Source organism: Halichoerus grypus, chromosome 10, assembly GCF_964656455.1.
Source record: "Halichoerus grypus chromosome 10, mHalGry1.hap1.1, whole genome shotgun sequence".
Classification (NCBI taxonomy): Eukaryota; Metazoa; Chordata; class Mammalia; order Carnivora; family Phocidae; genus Halichoerus; species Halichoerus grypus.
Genome location: NC_135721.1, coordinates 16420123 through 16435521, shown reverse-complemented (window position 1 = coordinate 16435521; position 15399 = coordinate 16420123). Strand labels below are relative to the sequence as shown.

The 15399-nt window shown below is 38.0% G+C and overlaps 1 pseudogene; it reads left to right on the top strand.

The window, feature by feature from the left end:
* The first annotated feature begins 228 nt into the window (after positions 1 to 228).
* LOC118543519 (CBY1-interacting BAR domain-containing protein 1-like) lies at positions 229 to 14872 on the top strand (annotated as a pseudogene).
* The last annotated feature ends 527 nt before the right edge of the window (positions 14873 to 15399 follow it).

Here is a 15399-nt window from a genome sequence, read left to right as displayed (position 1 = left end):
TCTGTGTTACATAGTACTCTGCTAGATGCTTAATGGGGTCAGGTGAGGGCAGAAGGTGGATAAAGCAAAGTGGAAGAATGGTAGATGGGAGGAGCCACAGTGCTACGGAGGGAAGCTTGGTTCAAGGTTCTAGGTTGAGTCCTTGATATCAATTCTTAAAATCCATCATAGCAGTCAAATGGATGACAGAGAAACAAGCAATGGTTAGAGGGCAGAAAAACAAGCTGGATGAAAAAGTATGAAAAGGTCCCACTAGAAAAAATGCAGAATCAAATAGATGGACAAGTTCTGAAAATTCTCAGAGATCAGTGGAAATGTTCTCAGATCATGCAGAGCAGATTGCAAGTAACAAGACACTCTCATGGTGGAAAGGGGAATAGACTGATACGGACAATATCCCCAGCTTCTCTCATCAGCTCACATATGACCTTCGCAAAGCTTACTGGGCCTCAGTCTTCCCAAATGTCCAAGAAGGAAGGTAAGCTGCATACTTCCTGTCATGCCAGCATAGCACTGCCTTTTATTACTCTGTAATGCAACAGGGCTCTGCTCTTCCTGACAACATTCTTAGTGACATTCATTCTCTATTCCCCAAGGATACTTTTCATTTCATCGTTGCCATAAAACTTTTTCCTGATAAGTGAAAAGATCATATGATTCTCTATCTAGTCCAGGTCCTACCTGAGATCACTCATAAGCAAAATCATAAATTAAATCCACCCTAAACCTCCCGTCCATTGTCCTTCAAAAAGAGAATCACTGCTATCTAGAGTGAGTATGCATCCATAGCTTCATAATGCAAACTTTTTTGGCTGTCTGTGGGGAAAGAGGAAGTAGAGGAAACAAGGCAAGGGCTGACTCCTTAGGTGGAAGCCAGAGCATGTTAAATCAGATATGACCTACCTTTGCAATATGTCATTTCTGAATTTGTTTGCACATATTAGGAGAGAGCAGATTTTCCTGTTATTTCATCATGAACATGATCACAGAAACCTTAGAATGAAACAAATATTCAAAGGGCTCTCTGACTCTCTAAAACCCATTTGTTAGGCCTCAATCTTTTCTCTGGGCTACCCTATGCATACTTCTACTGTTAGTTGTATCAGTCTAATGCAGTTACCTCTCTGTGCAAGTATTTCAAGAAGGACAGAGACCACATGTAAGTCACCTCTGTATTGCCGGTGCCTAGCACAGTAGATGGCACTGGGTAGGTGCCCAGTAAATCCTTCTGTAGGCACCCGATGAAAACGCAAATGCATAAACATGGCAAGTGGGTAATGTCCTAGTTTAATAGGTCACCAAAGGCTAGTTGCAGATTCAAAGACATGTGCTATTGAATTGCTTCCTGCCAAAGAACTCATCTGTGTGCTTCACAATTATTCCTAAATAGTGTATGTGTAATAGTAAGAGCCAGGATTTGAGCTTCTCAGCGTGCCAGATCATGAGCTGTTAGCTCATTTAATTCACACAACAACCCTGTAGACACTATCATTATCTTCATTTTATAGAGGAGATAACAGACACTAAGGGAACAAATACAACTGGCTCAAGGTTATTTCATGAGCCTGATTTTGAAAATCCAGAGCTAACTCCAAATTTTGTGCTCTAAACCACAATGAAATATACCTCTCTAGAGGCAACTTAACAGCCTAGGTCAGTGTCCCAGAATGTTACCTCACAGAGGATTTTATGTTGATGAATCAGAATAGCCACCAAACCAGCATATAATCCAAAGTCTCCCACTGACTTGCTAGGTGACCAGGATAAAATGCTTACTTTTTGGATTTTAGGCTCCTTGTTTGCAAATAATGGGTATTAAACTCTGAAATCTCTTTCTAGAATATATTATGACTCTAATAGCCATGTGTTTTAACACATTTTTTCCCTCTATCAGCTTTTTCTCATTGGCTACATCTCCTGTCACCGTTCCTTGCAAATGCAGATGTACTTTTCAGTTTCAAAAAAGAAGACAACAGTGAAAACTTTAGGCTAAGTGGAGTATGAAAATGAACAGGAAAGGATTGTTAACTGAGTTTGACGTTGGAGGTGACATTGCTAATTTCTACCACATCTTCTGTCTTTATGAAATGTACAGAATGACAGAATATCTGTCAAGGAGTGGCAGAATTCCCTGTCTTATCACAGATCTGTGCAAATTTAAAAGCTATGCAGAAGGTCAGTGAAAAAGAGGAAAAAGGAAGGGTAATGTATGCCAAGTAATAATTGGAGCCAAAAAAGAAGGTTTAGCGGGTTTCTATGATGCAAATGGAAGAAATCAGAACTATAAATAAACATTCATTTAGAAAACAAGATGTAACCACTCCCTTTGGTTTACAAGAATTTCAAAAATAATAGTAAATGAGTGAATAGCACTGGCATTTACTTATGCAATTCAACTGAATGGCTACCATGATCAGTCTTTTCCTATGTGCAAAGTACTGTGCTGGGCAATGTTAGAAGATATTAGGTAAAGTATCAGCTACAACCTCTCCTCTGGGAGCTATTTCACAGCACAACAAGATCAAAACATGAAATAAACAAAAAAATTCATAACATATATGATGCAATATTCCTAGACCCAGCACCGGACTTGACAAAAAGTAAATATTCAAAGAAAGGTTGAATGGAATTGAAGTGAAATGGAAGTCTGTGTGGTACCAATCCCAAGTGGTGAAGATCAGAGATGAGCTGGTCTAGACAGGTTTCACAGAGAAGATGAAGTCACCCTGTGCTTTCAAGGATGGACAAGATAACAGATCAACTGATCTTTAATATATTTAGATAAGTATCTCCCGGGATTTGTGGCATCTTTAAAACCATGGTCAATAAAACTTAGAAATTTGCACTTCTCACTTGACATTCAAATTGTATCTAACTTGGGACAGTTCAAGTGCAAAGTACTGTGTGCATGACTGGTCTATGAGAGCTTGGTAGCAAGATGCAGAGGCAGATTTCCAAGTCACTTTTGGTTAGAAAGCTTTTAATACAGATTCTTTGTGGATGCTCAGTAAATAGTTGCTCCTGAAGGAATGAATGATTCCTTTCAAAATACAGTACTTCAGAGAGTTGCATACCAGCTGAAATACAAGAGTGGAGCCAGTGTATCTCCTTGGGTTGGCCCGTCCCACCTGTAACCTTCCCACTGCTGACTGCTGAATCCTCCAGACCTAACTGCAGCACAAGTCCAGCCAGAACTGCATGTACAGCTGTGAATCCCACAATAGAGCCCCTTTTAAGAATCATACAGATCAACCCTTCAATGGCAAATCTGATTTCTCGTAATTTTCAGCTAGGAGAAATTGTTAAGCTCCTCAAATTAACTAGGAAGAGAGCTTCAAATTATTCCCTTTATTCTATCTGTATCAGTTACTGTATTTCTGAAATGGGAATAACAGAGCTGTTGGAGGGAACAATTATTAAAAGTGATTATGAAGAACTTTGCAATATAAAGTGCTTGTTAAAATTGAGAAGTACTCAATGTACCCTTCTCAATTCCCCCCAGACTATGAAAACCCCATTCGTAGAAATATCATAAGCTTGCCTAGACAGCAAGTATTTTGAAGTTTATGCTTCATCATTTAAATCTGTCATCTTCCAAAGTAGCTCATTATTTTAGAAATATGAGCATTTTAAAGATGCTGCTGCAGTTCTCAATCAGAAGTTTTTATTGCTTTTATTCAAAATAAGCCACCTTGAAATTGGTCTCCAAATCTATGTCTTTGCACATAGGTCTTAAATAGTAGTTATGTGTGTGCACATGTGTGTTTGTTTTAAATGTGATGTCTAAGTTATATCTCTTTTAATTATCCCTGTTAGAATGGTCTTTCCCCTTTAGAATTCCCATTCAGTTGAACAATAAGTGGGAGAATTCATTTTCTCATGTACACCTCATTGAAATGAGCTTTAGTGAGAAGTTAACTTAGCTAATTTGTTTGCTTTGCATAATTATTATAATCACCCTCTAAGTACTACCAGTGAGTAAGCACTAATATCCTAAAAGAACATCATGGCCCTTTTTATAAATCCTTCCTTTTAATCCAAGGAATGTATTTTTGTTTCCTTCTCTATTACAGAGAGACAAAGGGATTGAGAGAAAGTGAAGTCCAGTTAAAACCCAGAGTATAAGTAAAGTCAGACTTCCCTGGGAGAGGGTGGTAGCGAGTAGAAGGGTAGAGATGACAACATAAAGAAAATAGACTGTGGTAGAGGAGGCAGTTCAATGTAATGCATAATTGTTTGGGCTCTGGAATCAGACTGCCTGGGTGTTTGGCACTAAAACTTACTGCATAGGCTTGGGAACATTATTTAATTTCCCTGGTTCCCAGTTTCTTCCTCGGTAATGGAGGTAATATTAGTTCATACTTCAAATTTATGCTGTTAGGATCAAATGTGATAATAGGTATAGAGTACTTATAAAAGTGCTTGACTTATAAGAAGTGCTCTAGAATGGCTAACAAGTATGAATGGCATATATTTGGAAGGACTCCCAAGAGCAGGCACCTGGACCCCTTCTCAGGAGAGAGCTACAGGAAGAGCATCAAGCCATGCCCACCCACCTGTGCCAAACTCATCTCCCACGTCTGCCCTCATGGAAGGCAGTAGGAGATGGAGAAGCATTGCCTGGGAATCAGAGAACTTGGCTTGCTTTCTAGCTCTGCTACACACTATGTTCTTACTATGTTCCAGACACCATGCTAGTTGCCTTACACTGAGACTTAATTTCATAAATGTAAAAAGAGAAAATAGTAACTCTTGCCACAGGTTTGTTGTAGGACTCAATGGTGAGAATGCATGTGAAAGCATTTTGCATATTGACAAAAACCAACAGCTACAGATTGGATGGCATTAATGCTAAATACATCGGGCTGTGTTTATTTTACTACATGGTCTAGTTTCAGGTAATCCACATCTACATTTGACAACCAAGTAAAAGTTTTTATGGCCATTTTGCTAAGAGTATTCACTATAAGCTATTTCCCCCAAGGGCAGAGTGTGACACTGGGTGTGTGGAACCTTGCCCCCAAAGCCCCTGCCTGCTGCTTTCCCTGCAGAGGTCTGACGTGAGGAAGAGAAATGTCAAGAGAACCTGTCCTTGCTTGTACCAGCTAGATGGAAGCTGTCAGAATGACTCCCATACTGCTGTTGGGGGTGAACATGTAATTAAAAAAGAGCAAATGTGTGGGGATTTCAGAATATTCATACATGGTGGTGCTCTTGTTTGCTATTCACTGATCACCTTATTCATTGTCCTCTCTGGAGTGGCTGTGCCTGGCTGTCCCAAAGATGTATGTTCCAATATTATGGATAAGGAAAGGGCTAAGACACCATTTTATTCAATCAGTATTTATAACATAACTTTGATGTGCAAGGTGCTATGCAAAGATATCAGGGATATACCTGTGAGCAAAACCAAAACACGCCTTGCCTTTTATTCATTTATTCATTTATTCATTTACCAAAGATGTCTTGATTGTCAGCTATGTGCTGGACAATGTTCTAGGAACTAGAGCAATAACAGTGAAGAGATGCAGCCCCTCCTCCCTTGCTTCTTAGAGATCACATTTCAGTGGAAGAAAGTGATTGTAGACTGATTGTGTAATTCAAAGTTTCATTACAATTATGATACATACCATGAAAGAACAGTACGGAGTACCACAAGAGCATTTTACAGGATACCTGACCTGGACTGAAAAATCAGGGACAGCTGCTTGGAGAAGATGAAATTTCATCTGGGATCCGAAGTTGAGCAAAGAAGGGTAGGGGAGGAAAACTCCAGGAAACTAAAAATATGTGTAAAGTCCCTGATGCAGAAACATCATGGAGCATCAAAGAAATATAAGAAGGCCAGTGTGGGCTGGAGTGTGGAGAATGAGTTGTGGAACGACGTGTGGAGCTGAAATGACAGAGTGGTGCTTAATCTTTGGGCCACATAAGATACATTAGGAATTTTGAAATTTATGCGATGGAAATGGGAAATATCTAAGGGTTTTATAAGGAAAATTACATAATAAAATCTGTGTTTTAAAACAGCAATACATATATACTATGGGAAATTGATGGGTAGGGGCAATATTAGATGTGGGAGAATTATTACAAGAGACCCAGCCAGAAACATTGTTGAATAAGACCTAAGAGTGGCTGTGAATATGAGGGCATAGGGAGAGGCGAGGACATTTGAGAGTTGTTTAAGTGCTAGAATTTTCTGAGTTATTTTATGAATGATTGGTATTAAAAAGACAGTGATGTCAAGGATGACAACACACCTGGTTTGCATAGCTGGGTGCATGGTGATATACCATTCACTGAAATAAGGAACTGTGAAGGAGATCCAGCAATAAGAAATGATGAGTTTACTGCCTTCCATAGAATTTTAGTTATTTGTGGACTTTCTCTGGGAGAAGTCCAACAGGTGGGCTGGAGCTTAGAGGTAAAGACAAAGCAGCAGATGGAGATGCAGGGGTACTATCTATCGAATTGTACCCCCTCAAAAAACATGTTGAAGTCCTGACCCCCAGTACCTCAGAGTGTGACCATATTTGGAAATAGGGTCATGGCAGATGTAATTAGTTCAGATGAGGTTATGCTGGAGTAGGGTGGCCTCCTAGTCCAATATATATGGCTGTGTCCTTATAAGAAGAGGAGAAGACGGTGACATAGACACATGAGGGGAGAGCACCACGTGGTGGTGGAGCAGAGATTAAAGCACAGCAGCTGCAAGCCAAAGGAAGCTTGAAGCCTCCAAGGCTGAAAGAGGAAAAGAAGGTTCCTCTGCTAGAGGCTAGAAGAGAGTACAGCATGAGAGATATCTTAATTTTAGACTTCTAGAACTTTCAGACTTCCAGAACTTTGAGAGAATACATTCCTATAGTTTTAAGCTGCCTTCTTTGTGGCACTTTATGAAAGCAACCCTAAGAAACTAAGACAAGGAGTTATTGGCAACTGATGGTCACTGAAGCCAAAGTTGTGGCAAGATCACCCACAAAGACAACATGGAGTAGAGAGGGAGGGTCCATGTCTAGGAAACCACTCTTTAGGTAGAAGAGAGTGAGATGACCAAGGGGACAAAGAAGAAGCCAGAGACTCCCAAAAGATGTTTGTGGTGTTTGACATATGTAGTGACAAAGAGTTAAACTTAGAGGATCAGCCAACTGGTCCCAAACCTCTGAGCACCACAGGTAACAGGCAGATGAAGATGAAAGGCCAAGCCCACCTACCCATAAACCTGCCTGAGGTCCACCTCCTGACCTTAAGCCAGAGAGGACAAGCCTTCTTACTTTTGACCTTAAAAAGATCTTGCTTTTAGCAGAGAATTAAAATACAAAGTATACATGTCAAAGTTTAATATCCAAAGTTAATTTGAGGATTAAAATTCTCATCTCATTAGTAACACAAAAATATGAATTATTTTCAGTCATAATATTGAGATTTCCAGCAAGTAAGTAGAGGTTATCAAATCTGTCTCAAAGTAGAGTTTCCTGCAATGTTTCTTTAAGATATCAATTCCTGGAGCCTAATTCCAGAGAATTCTGATTCATTTTGTGTCAAGTGGGACCAAAGTATCAGTATTTTTAAAGCCTCCCGAGAGTACTATCCTTCTAGCTAAGGCTGACATCCACTGGAAAAGAGCCAGGGGACCTCCTCTGTCCTGTATCAGTGAGTTATCTATCTAATCTGTACACTAACAATGTGCTCTTACCCCTTCCCCTTTTTCTTACAGTGAAGCTAAGCTGTATGTATATATGCCTGCACATTTGTATGCCTGTTTGTTTAGGTGGTTTTATCTGTGTATAGGTGTGTGTATTGTACAAATTCACTGATTTGTTGATTCATCCAGCAAACATTTATTATCTATAAGGTTCCCAGTATTAGGAAAAGTGTTAAAAATAAGATTTAGGCCTCCATCTCATGAAACTGGGTCTGGGGTAGAAATGGGATGAAAACTGGCTGTAAGTGATGATTTATTGCTTTAATAATATTAGGATGAGACTAATTCTGATAGGCTGGAAGCTATGTGTAAAAGCCAATCAGCAGCATGTTGTGGGCAGACTGCCAGGCAGGGTCCCAGAGGAGGCTGTGCTGCCTGGACCTCTCCCTCTCTCTTCTCCTAACTGCTGACCTCTAGCAAATCCAACTCCACCCAGCACTCCATGTGCTCCAGCTATGTTGCACATGTTGGCAATGCAGAACACATAATTAAACACAGGCTTGCAAACCAAACAGATGCAGGTTTAAGCTTCAGCTCTGCCACTTCCAGGTCGGGGCTGCAGCAAATCTTCGCCCCTCTGAAACTTCTTTGCCTCTTTGCATAAGTGGAATGACCATGTTGATGGGGAAAGTAACTGAGTTAGTACTTATTCTTTGGGTTACAATAATTACTATTTCAAACTAAACTAAAACCCATAAAGGACACTACCTGTATTTAATATTCTTCTGTATATCCATAAAACACAGTAGTAAACTCGGTAGTTTAATAAATGCTTGTTGATGTATTACCATGTTTACAAAAATCTGTAACAAGTTATTGGAATGTTCATTAAGATGATAATATGTGCTTATCATGTATAAATCCTTGTAGGGAAGGGATCCCAGGGAAAGACCAATGGAGAACTCCCAATTTTTCACCCTTTCAACCAGAGAAATTCCTCCTTTACCCATCACGTTATGTAAGAGGTAATGATTATATTTTGTTTCAAAAATGATGATCCTAAGATACAAGTTGGGGATGAGAGGAAAGGTGGCATCTGGATTACATAATTATTGCAATTTTTTCATGTAGTTTTGGGTCATGCCACAATCACATGGAGCTTAGCTCCCAGCTATTGGGCAGGTCAACTGGGGTATCTCAACTTAGTCCCATGCTTAATGGGTGCCATGAAATCCTGAACACTTTTTTTTTATTTTATTATGTTATGTTAGTCACCATACATCATTAGTTTTTGATATGAACACTTTTTAACCATGATATGCCCCCTAGACAACCGCCCTTGGATACATACTTCCCTTACTTCCTGCATGTGAAGGGGCTGTTCCCTTACTTCCTGCATGTGAAGGGGCTGTTCCACTGAGCTCTGGAAGCTAGTGACTATAAAGCAAAGGTGCTGAGAGGCCAGTGCCCCCACAGTAGGGCCTGTGGAAGATGGGCCCAGGAAAGAGAGGAAAAGAGACAGGTGTATCATTCAGCCAGTGATCACACTGCTCACCCCTAAACAATCTAGATGATAAAGGGGCTGCAAAAGGGCCCACTTTGATCCTTCTCCATGAAGAATTTCACTGTCTCTATATGGTTTGCTTCTCCCTGGAGGGCCATGGTTATTTTTATAAATTTCAACTCCCTACTCACCTTTCCTCAGTGCCTACCCCCAGGAGCTGGTAAGAAGGAGATCACTTTAGTATGTCTTTTTAGTTTTAATTTGTTCACAAAAATCATGCAGGACACACTGGCATTGATGAGATTTTCTCCCAGAGCTACTATTGATCAGCTTATTTGGCACAAAATGTGTGCGTTATTAAAAGGGCTACATGAGAAATAATTGCATCCAGGGGGGATTGTACGTACTTTCAATTTAGCCATGACCTGATGCAGAAATTGGCCTATTTTATCATTATAATAGCCAACAAGCTTGGCTTCTTAACTGATTTCAAATCTGGACATATGGTTATACATTTTTAAAAGTTCTACTCTCACAAGTTGAAAAAAAAAACTCAGGATATGCTAAAAAAAAAAAAAAAAAGTATGTAACCCTTGAAATTATTCATGGGAGCAACCCATTGTTTCTGTGATGCTGGCAGGGAGGATGAAGTGGTAATGTATAGGAAAGGCTATTCTCTGCAGAAACTCCATGATGGATCCCCTTCCATTATCAAGCATAATGCTCAAGCTTGAGCACTAAAATGTTTTAATTCCTATTCATGGAATAAAAAGTGCTGGATTAGCTTTTACTCTTATGTGTAATTGCATTTGCTGCCATCTGGACTGAAGTCAGAGCAAGAACATTATGAAATGGAGGACAGATTTGACCCAAAGACTATAGTTATGAACCATTTACAATATGAACACATCATTTTAAAATGACTATTTCTGTGAAAACCCACCGGCCTCTAGATAAAGAACTTTAAATTTAGTTCTAAATCTTACTCATAACCTGGAGTAAGACATTAACAGCAGAAATAGACACTTCTGAAGACAATGAATATGTATCTAAAATTAAAAGCTAGATATATGCTTAACAGAAACCCTAAAAGTCACCATTAATGTCAGAAAGCATACCAGAATGTCCACTATTTCCACACTTATCTTTAAACAAGGACATGCCAATGCAATTAGGAAAAAGAAAAAAACAGCAATAAAGGTGTACAATTGAAATCAAGAAATGTTTCCATTATTTTGGGGATGACATGTGGTTGTTATTTTACAAAACTCAAGACAGTCCAGATAAAACTCATTAAAAAAATTTTTTTAACAAATTTATGTAATTAACATTAAAATTAAGTTTTCTTATATATAAACTAAAACCATGAGAAAATATAATGGAAGAAAAGATTCAATTCAGAATGCCACTCCCAAAAATAAAATAGCTTAAAATTAACTTGAGAAACGCATAGGATCCATATGAAGCAAAACGTAAAACTACTGAGAAACATGAACTAAGATTTAATTGCATGACATGTTCTAACAAGAAAACTCAATATTGAAAAAAAAAAAATGTAAAGTTCCCCCAAAACTAATATACAACTTTCAGACAAAATTAAAATACTAATGAGATTTTTTATTAGTAACACGAAATGATGCCAAAAGATTTTCAAGAAGAATCAATATAAAATATTATCCCAGAAAATTCTGAGAAAGTATAGTAAGAAAGGACTCAAGCCTAAACACATATTAAAAATACTATGATACTGTTATGATTAAAACAGTTTGGCACTGTTTTCCATATTGGAGTTAATACATGAAAAATTATATTAGGGCAATTGGCTAATGCTTTGAAGGGAAAAAAAGCTCTTACCCCATATAATTCATTATATCAATAAAATAAACAAATACATTCCTAGAAGAAAGCACATACATAATTATTGTAGCCCTAGAGTCATAAAAATATTTCTAAGCAGGATAAAAACACTTAGAAGCCATGGAAGAAAATATTGACAAATATTGGTACTTAAAAATGTATAACTTCTCTCTAGCAAAAAAGAAAAAAAAAGCCAAAAATGACCTGAACAAATCCACATACACCACAGGGAAGAGAAATTCTTTAACCTATAGTTTCATAACAGTTGATGAAGAAAGTAAGCAAAAAAAACAAAACAAAACAAAACAAAAGGTAAAGTATATACATATTCATAGAAAGAGAAATAGAAATGGCCAAAAAAGACAAGAAAGAATATATTCAAATCCACTCATGATTAAAGCAATGCATATCAAAACAAGATACCATTTGCAGGATACAAAATCAATATATAGAAACCCAGTGCATTTCTATATACCAATAATAAAGCAGCAGAAAGAGAAATTTTTTTAAAAATCACATTTACAATTGGACCAAAAGGAATCAAGTATTTAGGAATAAACTTAACCAAGAAGGTGAAAGACCTGAAAACTTAAAACATTGATGAAAGAAAGTGAAGATGACACAAACAAATGAAAAGATATTCCATGTTCATGGCTTGGGAGAACAAATACTGTTAAAATGTCCATATCACTCCAAGCAATCTACAGGTTTAATGCATTCCCTATCAAAACACCAACAGCATTTTTCACAGAATTACAACAAACAATCCTAAAATTTGTATGGAACCATAAAAGACCCCAAATAGGCAAAGCAATCTTCAAAAAGAAAAACAGACCGGGAGGTATCACAAAACAAGATTTCAAGATATACTACAAAGCTGTAGTAATCAAAAGAGTAAGGTACGGGCACAAAAACAGATACATAGATCATTGGAACAAAATAGAGAGCCCAGAAATAAATCCACAATTATATGATCAACCAATCTTTGACAAAGCATGAAAGAATATCCAATGGGGAAAAATAATGTCTGTTCAACAAATAGCGTTGGGAAAACTGGACAGCTACATGCAAAAAAAAGAAAGAAAAAGAAAGAAAGAAAGAAAGAAGGAAGGAAGGAAGGAAAGGAAGGAAGGAAGGAAGGAAGGAAGGAAGGAAGGAAGGAAGGAAGGAAAGGAAGGAAGGAAGGAAGGAAGGAAGGAAGGAAGGAAGGAAGAGAGAAAGAAAGAAAGAAAGAAAGAAAGAAAGAAAGAAAGAAAGAAAGAAAGAAAGAAAGAAAGAAAGAAAGAAACTGGACCACTTTCTTACACCACACAAAAATAAGCTCAAAATGCATTTAAGACCTAAATGTGAAAACTGAAACCATAAAAATCCTAGAAGAGAGCACAGGCATTAATTTCTCTGACACTGACTATAACAACATTTTTCTAGATACGTCTCCTAAGGCAAGAGAAACAAAAACAAAAATAAACTACTAAGATTACACCAAAATAAAAAGCTTCTGCACAGATAAGGAAATGATTAATGAAACTAAAAGACAACCTACTGAATGGGAGAAGATATTTGCAAATGACATATCTGATAAAGGGTTAGTAGCCCAAATATATAAAGAACTTCTACAACTCAAAACCAAAAAGCAAATAATCCAATTTAAAAATGGGCAGAAGACATGAACAGACATTTCTCTAAAGAAGACATACAGATGGCCAACAGACACATGAAAAGATGTTCAACACCATTCATCATCAGAAAAATGCAAATCTAAACAACGAGTTTCGCCTCATACCTGTCAGAATGGCTAAAATCAAAAACACAAGAAACAAGTGTTGATGAGGATGTGCAGAAAAAGGAACACTTGTGCACTGTTGGTAGGAACGCAAACTGGTGCAGCCACTGTGAAAAACATTATGGAGCTTCCTCAAATAATTAAAAATAGAATTACCATAGGATCCAGTAATTCCACTACTGGGTATTTGCCCAAAGAATATGAAAACACTAATTCAAAAAGAAATACACACCCTATGTTTACTGCAGCATTATTTACAATAGCCAAATTATGGAAGCAACTTAAGTATCCATTGACAGATGAATGAATAACAAAGAAATGATATGCATATACAATGGAATATTACTTGGTCATTAAAAAGAATGAAATCGGGCTCTCCATGTGAATGAAAGGCCCGCCAGCGGGCGCCGGCCTCCGCGGCCCACCAGCCACACTCGGCGGGAAGGAACGCGCCAGGCGAACGCGCCGGAGGGGCTGGGGCTGGGCGCAGTGGCCCCCAGGTTTCCCCTGGCCGCGCTCCCGCCGACTCGGGCCCTGAGCACGGGGACGCGCCGCGTTGCCGTAGAAACGCCGGGGCCGGCGCGGCGGCGCAGGGGGCTGGCTCTCAGGCTCCAGGAGGCGGCGGCTCGCACCCTGGAGGACACTTGGGCGCCTCTGAGCCCAGGTCGTTGGGCCCGGATCAGGGTCCCCGGCCATGCGCAAGGGACGCTCACACCAGACAATTGCAAGATGCTGTCACAAATGTGGAGAAGCATTTCGGAGACTGTGCCAAATCTTTGGTGCTTATGTGCGGAAAACTGCCAGACTGCGAGACAAAGCGGACCTACTGGTGAATGGAATCAATGTGTATGCCTCTACAGAGACCCCAAATTTAAAGCAGGGCCTGAAAAACTTTTCTGATGAGTTTGCCAAACTTCAGGATTATCGACAAGCAGAGTTATATTTTATAATAATTTTCAATAGGTTGAAAGACTTGAAGCCAAAGTAGTTGAACATTTGAAAGCTTATGGAACCATTGTAAAAATGAAATGAGATGACCTCAAAGCAACATTAACAGCAAGGAATCGAGAAGCTAAACAGTTAACTCAGAAAGAACACGTCAGCGAAACCCATCGGATCGACCTGTTATTGATTTTGAATAATTTTAAGAAAAAAAGAAGAAATAGAAACCCAGGCAGAAACTGAATTGCAGGGAACTACAATGGATGCTACCCGAACAACTCGTCATCTGGAGAAAACTACTGACAATTTTGAAAAGCAGAAAATAAAGGATATAAAGACTATATTTTCAGAATTTATCACTATTGAAATGTTATTTCATGGCAAAACTTTAGAGGTCTACACTGCTGCCTACCAAAACATACAAAAGATTGATGAAGAAGATTTGGAGGTTTTCCGAAATTCTCTGTATCCACCAGATTATGCATCCCGTTTAGATATGGTAAGAGCAAATTCAAAGTCGCCTATTCAAAGTCGCCTATTACACTCTCAGCTAAGTGTGTATCTGGAACAGGACAGGTATCCACCTGTCGACTAAGAAAAGATTAACAGGCAGAAGATGATGATGAAGAGGATGAAGACTTAGATGTTACAGAAGAAGAAAATTAATTTTCTTAAGTAAACTTCACCTTTCAGTTTTCATCTTAAATGACTTGGAATCCACAATTACTACACTATAAAACTTTATACTGGCTTCATACACATTAAACCTTAAAATGAAATCCTACTGGAAATGAAAATTAAAGGAAATTTGTGCTGACCAAAAATGAAGGTTTTAAAAAATATTACACACCAGTCATTTCAACATCCTATCCAACAGTATGTGATTTTTGTATAGGTTCCATTTAAAAAAAAAATTATGTATTTCAAAAGTATTTCATATTAATGCACTATACGTAGTTGTGGTTGCAGTATAAGTAGATGACAAAAAAACAAGAGATCTAACAAAAAAATAAAAATAAAAATAAGAATGAAATCTAGCCATTTGTACAACATGGATGCATCTAGAGCGTATAATGCTAAGTGAAATAATTCATTCAGAGAAAGACTAAGACCATATGATTTCACTCATATATGCAATTTAAGAAAAAAAAAACAAATGAACAACAACAACAAAAAAGACAAACACAAAAAGGGATTCCTAACTATAGAGAATGAACTGCTGGTTACCAGAAGGGATGCGTGGAGGGACGGGTGAAATAGGTGAAGGGGATTAAAAGTACTCTTACCGTGATGACCACTGAGTAATGTATAGAATTGTTGAGTCACTATGTTGTACACCTGAAACTAATATAACACTATATGTTAATGATACTGGAATTAAATATATACATATAATAAAGGCATGGAGAATAAAGTTAAAATCCACCTATCATCCTCTTACCACTTAGAGAGCATTCCTCTGAAACACATCTTTCTCTAATTTGCTACGTATATATATCAATATCTATCTATAGATATATCTATATTATTTGTGAGATAGCATACTTGCTATTTTATAATTTCTTTTATATTTGATTTATTAAAAGCATATATATATTTCCAATATGAATCATTTTATCATTTTCAGTGCCTACATACGATTACGTTGTAATGGTTGTAGCATAATTT